General features: G+C 42.8%; 1 long non-coding RNA gene across 1 annotated transcript in view; it reads right to left on the bottom strand.

Moving 5' to 3' along the window:
- Nucleotides 1-291: 291 nt before the first annotated feature.
- The window catches only part of LOC143481623 (uncharacterized), a 40,929-nt gene continuing 25,011 nt past the window's right edge, over nucleotides 292-16,209 (bottom strand). Inside the window, exon 3 of the long non-coding RNA XR_013122042.1 lies at nucleotides 292-329. This is a non-coding gene — a long non-coding RNA (uncharacterized LOC143481623). The remainder of the gene's footprint in view (nucleotides 330-16,209) is intronic.

Here is a 16,209-nt window from a genome sequence, read left to right as displayed (position 1 = left end):
TTTACATCTCAGACAGAGCCAGACTGAGACCTTATGCGATAAAATGTTGGAAAACAGCTGAAATCATTCAAGTCCTCCTTGAGTCTTTTTGCAGGTGTCTTTCAAACAGAAGAGATGTGTACAGTTTTTCATCTAAACGTTCGGAGATTAATGTTATCATGGGAAACGTCACGAGAGAGGCACCTCACAGCCTCTCTCTGTTAACCTTCGGGCCGAAGCGTCTGCAAGTCTTTCCCTCACGTTGATATATGTGTTAATTGCTTTCATGGTGGGGGGAGATCTTGTACACTCACCAGGATTGCCTTTTCTGCCCCGCCTTCCTGGAGGTCCTGCAAAAGGGAACAGATTGAGAAAAATGCATTACCACCTGGTGAATCTATACTAGCCTGGAGTGCAGGAAATAGCCACCACTGGCAATCATTTCAAAAAAAGAATCTTAAATTTTTTACGTTTGGCTGTGGGCCTTTAACAGCATGTCAGATAGGTAAGAAGTACAGGAAGGAAATGCAGTTTTTATCATTCAGCTTGTTTAACGTGGTTCTTTTATGACGTCTGTTGCAGCTGTAGGCAGCATACACATACATCCTTTTGCTTTTTTATTATTTTCCTGAGCCATGATGATGTAACAGCTCTGCCCCATGAAGCTTCGCGGACCCGTTCTCTCTCAAGAATAAAACATTTTTTTTCAGAGGTTTTATGGGCTTGTCTGAAGAAACAAAACCACTCGTGCTGTCTGTTCTTCAGAATGGCAGGCCCCTAATTGCCTTGAAGGATCCGTTTGGTTTGGCTTAGGAAGACAAACCAAACAAATGTTTCCAGCTCGAACCTGATCATGGCAGCTGAGCCTGTCATGAGTACCACCCCCCTCCCCCTGCGTGGGAGAAATCTGCTGCATCCTCTCTCCCTCAGGGCAGGTCCACGCTAGCTGATACCACTGGAGGGAAACTTCCTGAGCGTCCACTGCGCAGATAAAAGGGGTGGGAGCAGGCTGACCAGCCCAAGCTGAAGGAGCCCACAATGACATCAGGCAGGCTAGCGGCGTACAGACACGAGCATCCACACCCCACTCACTGTGTGAACACACACTGGGCCAGACAGACAGGAGTGCAGACAGGAGGGCTGGACTGTCTATACACATGTGTTCAGGGCTGGACTGTCTATACACATGTGTTTCAGATGAAACAGAGGATCCACACCTTGGGCTGATCACATGGGTGTGAATAATGTTTAATGTACATCAGCAGCAAGTAGCTGGGCTACTGGTGAACTATAATTAAATTCTTATAATTAAAAATCTTCCAACCCCCTCATTTTAAGCTCTTAATGTAATAATGTTATGATTCCCATACAATACCTAGGGTTGTTCACATCTGTTAAACACTATGCATCAGTAACATGTCTGTTAACATTGTCTGCTAACATGTCTGTTACTCTGCATAACAGTATTATTAAAGGAACTTCAAACCAGTGATGGTGTCCCAACACCTGTATCACCAGCAAGCTTGTCCTGTAACCCAGAACCCTGAGAGGGAAACAGTCTACAGCACAGATAAATTTTCCGCCTTGCTGCTAAGGCCAGCATGTGAGTGACCTCTGAGGCACGCTCAGGAGAGCATCCGGGCTCCAGCCGGAAGTTCTCGGTGCGTGCGACCTCCTCCTCCTGCTCCGGTGGAGATGTACCTGCAGCCTGCAGCCTACAAACGTGCTCCTGAATCGCATCCAAGCTCTCGGCCCTCACGGAGGAGGTCACGATGCCTCCTTATGGTTCCACTTTATGAGATAGGGGGCATCCCTTCCCATCTTTCCAAGCAACTGCACACAATAAGCCTTTTAGACAACAGAATGCATAGCCTGCTGTTCCTGAAATGCATGATCCCAGACACTGAGGGCACTGCCATTCTGTTGTCGATATTCACTTACAGCAACACACGATTACTTCATAATGAACGAACAACATGTCTGGCTGAATTAGAGCACCGGAAGAGGATTTTCATCATGTCCTTCATGTCCGTTCATTCATTGACATGCATGCAGGTCACAGGTCTGGCCAACTGATCTTTGGTAATCTTTATCAACATGATCACAATCTTCTATAAATCTGCTGACAGTAAATGCCCTCGATCCACTTCATCAGACACACCCATCTAGTAGCGCGTTGGACCTCTGTTGACTTTCAGAACCGCAGCAATTTGTCATGGCATGGATACCACTAGGTAGTGAAATCGCTCTGCAGGAATCTTGGCCCATGTAGACAGGATAGTGTCTCGCAGTTGCTGTAAATTAGACGGAGATGCTGACATGATCTCAGCAGTCCGCTCTACCTCCTCCCCGGAAGGTTGTAAAACATTCTGAACTCTGCAGGTTCAAGTCTAATTTCCATATAGGAAACTCCAATCGTGAAAGTGCCTGTAATAAAGTGCCCATTCAGTGTACTCCTTTAACTTCTGAAATTATCGTTGAAAAACATGTTTGGTGTAAAAAACCTTTTCTCTTACTATAGCCATCATATGCTTTAACACTAATTTACATCTATCCATTTATCAAGAATCCAGTAACCAATTAGCATTGTAAATACATCTAAATCTAAGTTCACAGTACAAAATGTACTGTTCATACTACATTAACAAGCCAAGATGTCCTACATGCAATTGACTTCACCATGGATTCCAGTACTAACAGATTTCATGGCTTTCTGTCAAACTGCAAGAATACCCTCAACATTCCATCATCATTCCATCCATAATATGTGTACTTACACCTGTATTCCATAATCAGTGTAGTTACACCTGTATCCCATAAACAGTGTAGTTACACCTGTATCCCATAATCTGTGTAGTTTCACCTGTATCTCATAATCAGTGTAGTTTCACCTGTATCCCATATGCAGGAAACACTGATCCCTTGACTAATAGAGCCTCGAGCAAAATAACACAAAATGCCCACAACAGCTAGCTTTTTAATGTCCATCATTTTCTGACTCCATTCTGAGATATGCCTGCATGATGAAATCTGGCATGCGTGAACACCTAATTTCCCTTAAATGACTTTTAATAGCTGAAAGGCATAGACATGAGATAACATTTACAGAAAGCTTTAACATAATTGCCCTTAATTGATACCGTAACACTTCAATGGTGCAGTACTGTCAGGTGCCTTTAAAAGGCTTCAGGGCTCCATCGGTTTTGCATTAAGAGCAGAGTTCATACAAAGCTAATTGAGGGGCTTTTGGTGCCATGTTGGATTCCACAGGCATTAACTGAACAGGTGTTACACGATAGGGTACTTCATTCGCCACACCAGAGCAAAGGCTGATTTGGAAACGAGGGTGTGAAAAGGAGGAGGAAAGGCAATAAACCCCCCCCCCCCCCCCCCCCCCACACACACACACACACACACTCACACACACCCACACCCTCCACCCTCCCAGGATCAAATTCAGCCCAGCAGTGAAAGCTACTTATACGCATCTGAAGGCGCCAGTGCTCTGAGCACCACAGACGTGAGCGGATGGATCACATGACTTGCACGGGAAGTGTTTATTCCTCCCCTCTGGGCCACAGTTGTTGTTTTTTGCACCCAAATTAAAGTTCAGATGGGAACACCAGTGATAAGTGCAGGGAACATGGTAAAGGGAAATCAGTAACAGCACTGGTGTGCACATTACACAAATATCAAATAAACATGTCGTGTGTAATAGTAATTATGATATACTGGGTGGGAACAGTCCACCTGGGGTTGAGGTTGTGATGTGTTTACACGAGTGTGCTGGGTTTAACCCATGACTGACAACTAAATACACCAAAATCTGACAGACAACTAAATTAAGAAAATCTGACACATTATACTGAAGCCACTCTGAATGCCATATGCTGGACTCTATTACAGATATGGCAGACCTTAAAAGGATATTCTATGACAGAAAATAAACATCTCCTCTAAAGGAAGTTTTAAACAGTTCTGGGTTCAGACATAAAGGATGATGATTACAGTGTTTATAAGGCATATCTCATTATTTAGCAGTTGTGGTTGTTGTTCTACCTGACAACAGTATTTTAAAGCTACAGTAGGTAACCCATATAAAAATAACCTTTTCTCATATTTGCTAAAATTGGCTCTACATCGTTGCAATTAGCAAAAATGCATCATGCCGAAGCAAAACAACCAATCAGAGCCAGGAGGCATGTCTGTGCATAGCCTCACTTAGCCAATCACAATCAGTAAGCAGCTTCAAGAAGATTACAAAAGTAATGACGAATAAATAACCACCATCAATGAAAAACTGTCCAGCCTTTCTTTGCAAACAACAGCTTACATGACAAAGACAAGTAAACAGAAGATAACAAACGAAGAAAAGCAAGCTACAAAACAAACAAACTGAGCCTAAGACAAAACAAGGTTAAAGATGAGGGCGGTTTTTCAGAGACAGAAGGAGCTAGTACCCACATTTCTGCGGCAATTGTGCATTTCCCATTTTACTGTGACTTTGCAGCTGGGCTAATGTTAGCTTGCCTTCGATGCTAAGACCAGTGTTTCATTAGAAAGTTGCTGAAAATATCTCTGTGATATTCTCCTTGTTCTGATAATGTGTGTCTGTGCTCTCACAGCTGAATATTCTCAAAAGTGTTTTACTGCTCATTTACCAATATTCATGACCAGTTGACCTTTTATCAAACAAGCATCTAGGCACTGACATAGGTGTGTGTTATTTCTTACACCAAATAAATATTGCTATAGATATTTTGATGTCTTAAATATATTGTGGAGATTTGCTCTTCCGTCTGGAAGGGCTTTGGCGGTGGAGGCAGTGGAGAGGGAGGGAGAAGGCCCCAGGAATTGTCCTACTGAATGCAGCTTTAATCCTTTAGTTTAGGCTTGGCAGTGTCTCTATAGCTGATGGATATGCAGAAACCATAAGAAAACACAACAACTGCCCTCATTTCAATGCTGTTTGTGTATCTCAGCATAGGTACGGGCACTGCGGAAGAGCACTGCATCCGGCTGCCAAACAGACTAAGCCTTTAGGCCACAGCATCAAGTAAGGCTCAAGAAAACGAAAACAGAGACACTGATTAGATGAACAGCATGCACAGTGTGATGGCTGGGGTTAGTTTCACGTGCTGGGAGCGTTTCGTCAGTCCTGTTGTCTTTCCTCCAGAGCCTGACTTATGTTTATTGCTGTTGTAGCTCATGTTGGTACTCAGGCTGCGGGTGCAGGGCACACCAGAAAAAAAGAAGAAGAAGAGGAAGAGGAAGAAGAAGAAAAAAAGTGGACTAAATTGTGCTGCCTCTTTAGACTGTCTTCTGCAATAACTGTCATAGTTAAAAACTACACAAGACCGCAGGATAAAATACCCAGCTTTAGAAAACGATCCAGCCTCTCCTCAGGCAGGGTTTAGGGGCTGTTTTGTACAGCCTGTTTTACTCATCGTTTAATAGCTGAGGCGTTTGGCTCAAGCTAGGCCTGTGTAAGCACTGCACATATTCGAGATAATCATTAGCTTATGGCCACAAGAACAAGTCAAACTCAATTTTAACTATTTCTGTCCAATGCTTACTGAAAAATGCTAATGATGAGTGCATCACCCCCCATTAATCCTGTGACAAGATGCATCCGCTTTTTTCTCAAGATATATCAGGAGAGATACATAAATATTATGTGAAGGGATTATTATTATTATTATGTTACTATTATTATGTAATAAACACATTTCACTAACTAGTGTAGTATTTACTGCAAAGGTATTTTAAAGATTTTACTGTCACGGTACGGCGGCCCCCTACTGGTCGCCCCCGTCTACAGCAGCAGCTTGTCCTGTGGGTGTGGCGTTGTGTTCGTCCCTCAGGTGGGCGGAGACCGCGATCCATCTCACCTGAGGGTCGTTTGTTCGTCTATATATGTCTTGTCTTTGTACCAGTTGACCGCTGGTTATTATATCCTTAATTCGGATCAGTTCACGGGTTTTGGTTTGCGCACTTTACATATTAAACCATCCTATTTCCCTGAGACTTGGCGTGATCGCTTCCATTTATTTTCGCTCACCCTACCCGTCACATTTACAAAGTGCCTCCTGGGTAAAATCCTTTGTAATGGCTGCAATTAACACCCTAACACCTAGTGTGCAAGTACAAAAACATCCAAAAATATACCTCCATAAATAACAGTATTACATTTGGAAAGGATAACATCTTAACGCCCGTTTGACACAAATTATGACTTACCAAATGGATATGGAGTAAACAAGTCATTTTACATGTAGGTTTGAGTTTGACACCCTGTAGCTTAACCTCAAAGAACCTCGGGAGAAGCTAAAAAAGGTTTAGGAGCCGAGTGGGCGATTGTGATTGGTGATTACTGAGCGCTGATATGGGGTGAACATTCTAATAGGAATCACACATGGAAGGCAGGCTGCACTAATACAGCGGCATCAGTGCAGGAAATGCCCCCCCCCCCCCCCAACCCACCATCCGTGGTGCTCAAACATCCAGAGCTGTAATGAATAGATCTGCTAAGAACAAAGTACATTTGAGACATAACATTACTGTTTATTTGGATTAAAGAGACCAATGAGGCAACAATTATGCTTTTCAATAAGGCACATCTTGGCTATAGAAGAAATTTTTGATTAAAAGTCTATTTACTATTGTTGTAATAAGAATAAGCTATGATAGCAATAACACTATTTCTGGTTAATTAATCAGACTGGGAAACACAATTTGATATAAATTTGCAGTGATTTTACTACATGTTCAAATGTGTAGTTTACAAATGCATTGAACAGAATGCATGATCGATCATTCTGAGCTCAAAAATTCTGGAACTGAATCAGAAACGTATGTTCAAATCTTTAGACACTTTAGAGCTGAAGACATTAAAAAACTGCCTCAAGGACAACACTTTTAGTTTCCTGGCTCTGCAGCTGGAGTCATCAAAACATGCTGTCAACTGAAAGAAGGAAGAATTAGTTGGTTGAGGGTACACATCCTTTTCTCTTCCATTCTCAATGTCAGGGGGCACTGAAGTTATAAATATCTTGTCTATGACTGCTCTTTGGCAAACAAGAACTGAGACTTTTGTTAAGGACTATGCCAAGTAGCATTCATAAGGAAAATGCAAACATTTCTAAAAAAAAAAGTAATCTCATTTAATAAGACAATTCAGCCACTGCTAACAATGGTTACCCCAATGCACCTGTGACCCAGTGGAATGTCTCATTCCTCTTCCGCTACATAATGGGCACACATCCCCTATATGTTCTTATTATTGAGAGTTTGAAGATTCTTTCAAATTACGACCCTGCCTGTTGAGAATAGGCCCCACGTCTGAGGAGCATGAACCCGTTCTGCTTTAGAATGAGATGTAATCCGTCAGGGGCGCCATGGCACAAGAGCTGGGGCACTGGCTCCCCGTCAATGTGCCCAGACTGACTAACGGCACTGTCCAAATGCTCTCGCCCCAGTTGGGGGGCTTGATTTATATCTGCATTGCGAGAGAGAGCTTCTCTTGCTGCATGTGCTTAATAAATCGCCTTCGAATTCGGCTTCTTCTGGTGCGGGGAAGCTGTGGTGTTGGGCTGTAACCTCGCAGATCTTCCCTCCTGCAGTCTGCTGGAAAGGAAGTTAACGGCATAAGACACGGGGACCCAGGGTCCGGCGTGAACGCGAGCATTGCAGACTTGTGAGCTCTGTGGAAGCAACTCATTACTCTGAAAAACAATGCCATTGTATATAAGGAATCCTCCGGTGCAGTGTAAATCTGCACCAGTTGTGAAAACATTCCCAGTGCTCATTACGATGGCCACCAGCTGAAAGTCTCCACAGAGCACTGTTCTTCAGCTGCCCCAAAGTCACCACCCCCCACTGCCGGTAGTTTCCAGCCTTGGAACCCCCAACCGCGCTGGAAGCAGTGAAAGTGAGGTGGTGAAAGGAATAGGTTAAGGCCCCAGGCCACGTCCACGTTTACTCAGCTAGGCTCTGCTGGACTGCTCATTGCCGCCAGAGGGGACAGGAACCACACTGTTGTTTGCCTAACAGACAGCCAAGGGGACAGCCAGGTTGAGAAGCTCGAGGTGTCCAGATGTGGAGTATGTCATCACAGCGTGTATACAACACTCGCAGAGAACACACACATAGCCTGAGGGACAAGGTGTAGGCTCCGTCTCAAGAGTTATAGCCATGGCTGTGCTCAGATCAGGAGAAAGCGACGGCAAGTGCCTTTGTTTATAGAAGGACAGACAGTGAAAGAGAGAGTGCTGAAACCTGTGCATGACTTATGGTGGCACAGGAGTGCCATCTACAGATTCTCTATGCAGTCAGCTCTTGTAAACAGGGGGAGAGTTAACAGCTGTACCTACAGTTACCACACCTTATTTACACGATCTCCAAGAAAAAGCCAAAATATATTGTTTGAAATTGATGTCTTTTAGGCGATCCCCACACCTTTTGCATCTCCTATTTACAGCAAGGGAGTATGGGATTCAGAACAGGAGGCGAAATCATTAACCCTTAATTCCATGGTGGAATCTTCATTTCCTGGTATGTGCATCATTCGTGAAGCATCGGCATGAGTGCGATTTAAGAATCAGAGCATCATTCAGAGGTCCCACCCCAGAGTAGAGTTATGGTAAACCATGAGCAGAAGTGCCTCCTGTCCCTCAGCCAAGGGAACCTCACTCCCAGCGAGTCTGCTCGGAGCCAGTCCTTCTGTTTGGTCAGTCTGGCTCCACTGTGTGTTTCCCTTGGCACTAACTGTGCCCAGTTAAAATTTAAAGCGTGCTTTTAAAAGATGTTCATGTTATTTTCGTTGATCTTCTGCATGACCTAGAATGGCTCCTAAGTGAACATGACCTCCAACCTCTTCGCGTGTGGGGGAGGGGCTGAAAAAGAGCAGAGCTGAGACTGGCCAATTAAGGTCAGGAGAAATTGGTTGCAGGTCTTTAAAAGTACCAGAATGAAACTACTCTGAAATGTTTTGTATGACAGGACTGAAGGTAGTGAAAGATGAAGGCTCCGTCCAAAATGCCATAGTACGCCATACAGTACGCCAAAGTAGTACGCAATCAAGGGTAGTAGGTCCAAATACATAGTATATACATTAACAGTATGCATTAAACGGTAAGCAAAAAGTACCCGGATGGCTTACTGAATCAGGAGCCATTTTGAAGTATGCGATTGCAGCACACTGTCCTATCCCATGATTCAACTGGAGCAATTACCTACAATAGTGTGTCATATGAAATTGGGAAAAGGGCGGACGTAGAATTTCCAAGGTTATTTGAATACTGCCTTCCTTATTCAGGTGGATTAAATAAGACAGGGCTAGTTGTTGTGTCCCCTTTGTCATGTCTTCATTACACCTTTTCCTGACATTCTTTTCTATGTAAATGATGGAGTAAGAGAGAGAAAGCGAGAGAGGGAAAGGTGCGTCTTAGGGTTGGTGGTCTAGGGGTGGATGTGGTTGAAAGCGTGTATACTGACTGTCGCTCTGACCATACTGGTGTGCTCTGTTGAGAGAGAGATTTAGTTCTTCATCCATGTGTTGCTATGTTACGGCTGTTTTGATTATGACACCGGGGTCATGTGGAGCATCCCGCCAGCTGCAACACACTAAAACAGAATGCTAATTTATTTCCTTGAAAGTAAATTGTGGCCTTTTCATCTTGCACACGTCCTAACCAATTTTCTAACCTAAATATACTTAAAAGTTTACTAAACCTCTGTGAGGTTTCAGCAATGACAGAAAACAGAGAGAGACAGAGAGAGAGAGAGAGAGAGAGAGAGAGAGAGAGAAAGTGAGAGGGAATGTAAAATACGCAGAATTAATCTGTTTGTTGTTCTGTTTGTAGATACTTCAAATCTTCCACATATCAAAGCAGAATTTCTACCTTAATGATGGGAAATATTGAGTCTGTAAGAACACAAACAGTCACACACTGATTTGATTTCTTTTTTAAATGAAACAGAACAGACAGACACAAATGTGCCGGTATCCTTTCAAGAATGAGTCACAGCTGTACATAATTGCATCATCATGTACAAGTGTGTAGAAAGCAATGTGAGAACTGCTGTTGTTTTTGTAGTGAAGATGTACACAGTATACACAATCCCCAATGTGTGTAGTTGCATATATATATGCATGCACTCACACTCATAAGATGCACTGAACATGTCTATATCACCATGTCTGAAATTGGGAAAGATACATGCTATCCCCAGCAGACATGGCAAATTGTGGGTCTCATTGCTCTTGTAACAATTAAGGTGATATTCTTTAAGACCCTGAACACACTCCATAGCACACTAATAGCTTTACTTTAGTGACCTGCTCACATTTCAAGGTGTCAATGTAGAGTTTTTGAGTTGCCAAAAATGATCAAAGAACAGATATTTCACAAATACCTAGAAGATGCCATTTCACATTCACAACCCTTTTAAAAATCTCTGACAAGACGGTCTGGCATGTGAAAGACTGGCTGACACCATTCACAGAACATCTTCCATGCTCTCACACAAGACCACAGACACGACACATCTGAGGATTTCATTATGATTATGACAGCTTGTCTGAGACAGCTAAGCTGTTATTTTTTATGTCAGCTGGTCCTTTATTCAAAGAATTTGTGAGCTTAGTTGCATTTCAAAAGATAGTCTATGTTTCAGTCCACATACAGACGAAGCAAACAGGGCTTCATATAGAATCTGGTCTTCCTTCCTCATACAACTTCCACGGACAGACGACAGTCCATATATTTCACTGAAGGCACTGTGAAAACAGGCAGTGTTTAGTGCTCTAGACGAAAGCATCAAAGGGGGACACCATGGGGTATAATCAAAACCATAAAAAATGCAGCAACGTTTGCTCCCTTCTTCAGATTTATACGGGTTCCTGACATCCGACCGGCACAAATAAAGCCACAGAATGAAGGTCCAGAGGTATATTTATCCCCGTGAACAATAACATCCATTGTGTTGTTCAGGACTTGAGAGCACTGGCTGCAATTGTGAAATGCGTGTCTCTCAGTGGGCGTATGACAGCACTGCTCCTTCAGTGGATCCAGATGGGGGGACTGGGGTTTCAAAAGGACAGTTGGCACCTATCGTGGTTCCGCACGACTTTAGCCGGTGTCATGTATACAAATGAAAAATACGGCAAACTGCTATATATATTAAGGGGTCATGATGTAAAGGTTAAGGATTTATTATGCCAGTGCCAAACACAGCTGTGCTGTCACAGATTACAAGCCTTGAGGCCCTCTGGTTCAGATAATACAGCGCACCTTACTACAAGCACACATGTCAGTATTCGTAGCACCAGGCTTTCTGGGAGATGCAGTGCACCAACCAAAACCCCCATCACCCCGTTTGCCTGCCCCTGCCTACATCCCCTCCCTTCTCTTACCATTTCCCCATCTCTCATGTAGACGAGCAGTCTCCTAATAACAAACACTTGGTCTCAATACTGGAGTTTGTGTAATCTGTTTGATCTGATGGATTTTTTTTATCGTAGGGACCTAAAAGTAAGACTACAAATATATAACATGTAAGTTCTAACTGGTATCATGTAATGGCTGTTTCTGCAATCACCTTATATATAACTAAATGGCATATAGATGTTCTTTGACCCCTGTGGTACATATAAAGATCTGTGCAGCAAGACTGTCTTGTACCTTCCAGAGAGGCTCTGTCAATAAATATATCTTTCATACAGATCCACTTTGTTTTTACATGCTACATTAGCTGAGCAAGAACAAAAAATGAAATTATTTACTTGGTACAATGTTAGATTTAAGACAAACCATTCGTGGGGTGAAAATATTTGGATTTGCTGATCTAGATCATGAAAGCAATAACACATTCTCCCCAGCACCCCAGGATCCAGACAGCACAGAGTCAAATATGCTGCGCTAACCTTAACACCCAGGACTGGTCCCACAACGCCTCTATTTCATCCTTGTGATCCAGAGATGTAATTGCCATGATAAGAGCTGGGTGAGGATTGGTCAGATGGACTTGAGGACAGAGAAAGCTTGGATAGGCAGGTTTATTTATATAGCACATGCTTCACCATGTTTGGTTTGAGCTCTGACTGACCTGTACGCATGGATCTAAGGGACTTACTGGGTTTATAGTCTTTAAATATATCAGAAATGTAGTCTGGGCATGATCCATTCAGTGATTTATAGACTGGTAGTAGTGCCTTAAGCTGTATTCTAAAAATAATAGGAAGTAAACACAGAGATTTTAGAACTGGAGTGATCTGTTCTGCTCTCTGCACTTGATCCTGGTAAAAACTCTCATTCTGAGAAACTGGGAGTCCAGATTAGAGACTACTAAAGTATGACACTGGAAATGAAGGCAAACATGAGTTTCATTAGGTCTTCTTGGGACATTAAAGGCTGTAAAAAGACATAGCTAGAATAAATGATGGATAAAATCAATGAGTTGGTTTGTAATGGTGAGATCTATGTCTATTAAAATGCTTAGACTTCCCATTAGAGTCTGTTTATTTCCATTATAATGCCCTACATTCAAGATTAGCACTAATTTTGAGACCCAAACACAGGCCGAGTGCACCTGTTGGCTGTGATCTTCAGGTGAGAGAACAAAGTATGATAAGAGATTTGTTATCTTGATATCCATTTGGCGCAATGGGAGAACATTATTAGAATGACTTACCGTGCCCTGAGAACTAATGCCAGATGGACTTTGTATGTTACAGCCATGCTATGAAGTTCATATCTAACCAATCCAGACTTTCTAAACATGATTTGAGGGCAATTTCTACACAATTCAGAAGTATCTTGTGATCTACAATGTCAGATGCAGCAGTAAGTCCTCTTAATACCAAACATGACATTTTACCAGAGACAATAATCCAGCATGTCATAATACATTTATAACAACACCATCATTACTATAGTGGGTTTGAACACCTGATTGGTGTTTTTTTATATATATATATGCCTTTGCATTCAAAAAGACAGTAAGTTGGATAAAACCTCCCTCCAAAATATTTGCATCATTAAACAACTGAACACTACATGCAGACTGATTTCACAATTTCACAGTAGTTTTTACAACTGCTGAAAAACAATGTCCTTTATCTGCACGTGGCATTACTTCATGGCACAACATCAGAGTTAAGGCCTCAGACCAAAACAAGCTGGCCAGACAAAGTCCAAACAACATTTGGAACAAATGGGAACTTTCAGGGTTATTTTTTGTCTGCTGTGTAAAAGGAGAGATTGACCCTAGTAATGCAGTGGGCTGAAAGCAGGTTTGTTTGTTGATATTACAGTGCGGTAACAGTTTTCATTGAAGACATATTTTTAAAACCCAGCAAACAAACCGTTCCCTTTCTGACAGAAACCTTTTAGTGAGGGCATTATAACAACAACAAGAAGAAAAAAAAGAGCAGGGAATATACTGAATTCACTCAAGACACAGTTACACAGATGGCTTAGTAACTGCAAAGGCTATTTACTGGGAATTTACCAGGAAAAAAAAGGTCTTTACTGGGAATTTTAATCAACATTCCCCTACAGCCCATCAGCCTTTAAACCAGAGTAAACAAAATAAATTTTCCAAATGTTGTTTTGCTGTAGGGAGCATAGAGCTTTTCAAAGAAATAAGTGGCTGCTGGATTAATAAGCAATCCAAAAACAGCTTCCTGGATTAAAAAGGTATAAAATACTTTATTGCACACAGATACCACACCCTGTAGAAAGTGCCAGAGTTCAGGTTCCCTGTTCATCATTTCCCATCCTCCTCTGTAACATCATTTAAAGCATCTTGCTCCAACTCCCTCAGGGTGTGACACTGTGAGCTCAGGCTCCTTGCCGCCTCCCTTCACCTGAGCGTTGCCTAAAGGGCTGCTCGGCACCCTAATGTGCTGTGCTCCCAGGATTAGTATACCAGCTTTAAAGAGAGCACAGCGGGGAGGAAGCCCTCTAACCCCGAGTCTCAGCTCCTCCAGGGGTGTGCACTGCAGGTCTCCTCCGAGTTAACGGGAACCAGCCGCTCACGCTAATGTAACTGTAACAGTGCGGTCCAGGGCACCAGCTAGAGAGGAAGATTCTGAAACTGCCAGCAGATTTAGACTTTTTAGATCGGCAGAGTGAAAAAGGTTTTCGGAGAAAGTCCCTGGGGTCCAGTATCTGTTCAACACCCACAGAGGGCAAAATTGTGACTTGCAAAAATATGACTTGCAAAATTCCTTACAAAGTTATGACTTGCAAAAAAAAAAAAAAAAACCTCAGAGAAAAAAAAAAACAAAACAAAGATCTCTTTGTTGTGTTTGATCAACTAAATCTGAGAGCTTTCTTATGGAAATGTTGAAATGAAAACAAGATGCATCGGTTCCTCTCACCGCAAAATATCTGAGAAATATGGAACAGCTCCAGTCGTGCAGATCATCGTGGGCCTTTTCACGGTAAAGCCTTCTGAAGCTAAGCCCTGTATCCCTGTAACCCAGACCCTGTGAACGCCTTGCTACTCAGTCTAGTTGAGTGTGATCTACGTGAAACAACTCTGTATCTGCTGCTGATTAGGCAACGCTGCCAGGGTAGAAGCTCTGAGGGTCAGTGCCACTGGGGAGTGGGGTTCAGCTGTGAGCTGCTCTGTCTGGAGAAGAAAGGTAACGGCCTGTTCATGTGTAAAAAGGGCAAGTGATCAGAGGAAGTGACGGTCAGCATCGCTAGCAACCTGGTGTTTAGTGTGGATTTGTTAATGCAGTCCAAAACACAGCATCTGAGTGGTTTCATATAGAGCACTGGAGCAAAGGGGGGAGAAGGAACTGCTGAAATCACCACCTGAAACAGGTTTAGAAGTAAGAAAAAGTCCACAAAAGTAAGCCGCTGAAGATCCCGCTCCCACACCAAGGAGGTGCCGTGACTCCTCCGGCCCTCGGAGCAGCTGTGTTGTAGCAACCGGTGAAACGTATACATTCCATCTTAATCCCATGCTGCTAACTGCAACACAGGCAAATAACCAGCATGCACCAATAAATCACCCAGAAAGGGCTGGGCAATGGTCTTTATCCTGCTGTAATCCAGGGAGAGTTTACACGCAGGTCAGCCTGTGGGCCTTTCATGCTGCAGAACTGGAGTGGGCCCAGACCTCCACACAGCTCGTACTGATCTGGGCTCTGTGGCCGTCGTTAACACAGTGGTCGGTGGGAATAATGTAAAAACGCACGTCACCTTCAATCGTGCTGAAGGTCTCAGTCGTGAAAACGGACGTCTCCCATTCTTGTGTCGGCCAAGAAGGGGAAATAAAACACAGGTGGCATCCTTGTGGCTACCGTGCTCGGACAACATGGCAGGCACTTAGACATCAAGAAAGGGAGGGTGTTTTTTATGGGGCAAAGTCATGAATGAATGATAAAGTATTTAGTTTTTTTGATCCTGGAGTCTGACTCTCCCTCTCTCCGAACGCAGGGGCCTGGAAAAGCAGAAGGAAGACCACACAGAGCATCCACAGATCATGAGGAACCATTTAAGAATGTGTAGGAATTCCACAGACTGCACATCAGAGATCTCCACAAGTGCCCCCCCCTCAGAGAAGACACGAGACCCAGACAAAGAGACAAAAGACAGATAGACCAGACTTACCTCCAGCCCTAAGACAGAGAGGTGCAGAAAGCAGGAGAGGTGTCATCAAAAAGTTGATTTGAGATCAGGTCACAAATTGAATTTAAAGTAGCATGTCAAAAAAACAACTCTAGCCTGTCACGCTCATTTTTGTGAATAACGTATTGTTAAGCACCTCTGAACGTGTTGAACAGTGTCATGGTGAGAGATTAAAATAGTGAATACATTTTGAACACAAGAGGGAGCTTTAAGATATGATCTTCGGTAAGAACAAATGCGTTATACCATCAGCTTCCTTGGGAAATCTTCTGTGATATTTGGCATATTAATATGAAAATTAAATGTTCAAAGATCAAAATGTTTGAAATTGAAAACACTGATTACCTCTTTTAATAGACTTAAAAAGGGATTTTGATGTGTATTCCAAATTCAAGAATGCAAATAAGTACATATAATATAAAAAAATATGCACCACCATTGAACAGGGATGACTGCGCTACACTCCACTAATATTTAGAAGCTGAGCGCACTACATTTCCCCACCATTTATTAAACTGTGGTCTGCATAATTACAACAGATTACGTTGAAGTGGAGCACACCCTAAGATTAAAACATTTTTCT

The sequence above is a fragment of the Brachyhypopomus gauderio genome, chromosome 18 (assembly GCF_052324685.1).
Source record: "Brachyhypopomus gauderio isolate BG-103 chromosome 18, BGAUD_0.2, whole genome shotgun sequence".
NCBI lineage: Eukaryota > Metazoa > Chordata > Actinopteri > Gymnotiformes > Hypopomidae > Brachyhypopomus > Brachyhypopomus gauderio.
The sequence above is the reverse complement of the archived record's forward strand: the minus strand, read 5'-3'. Positions and strand labels throughout refer to the sequence as shown.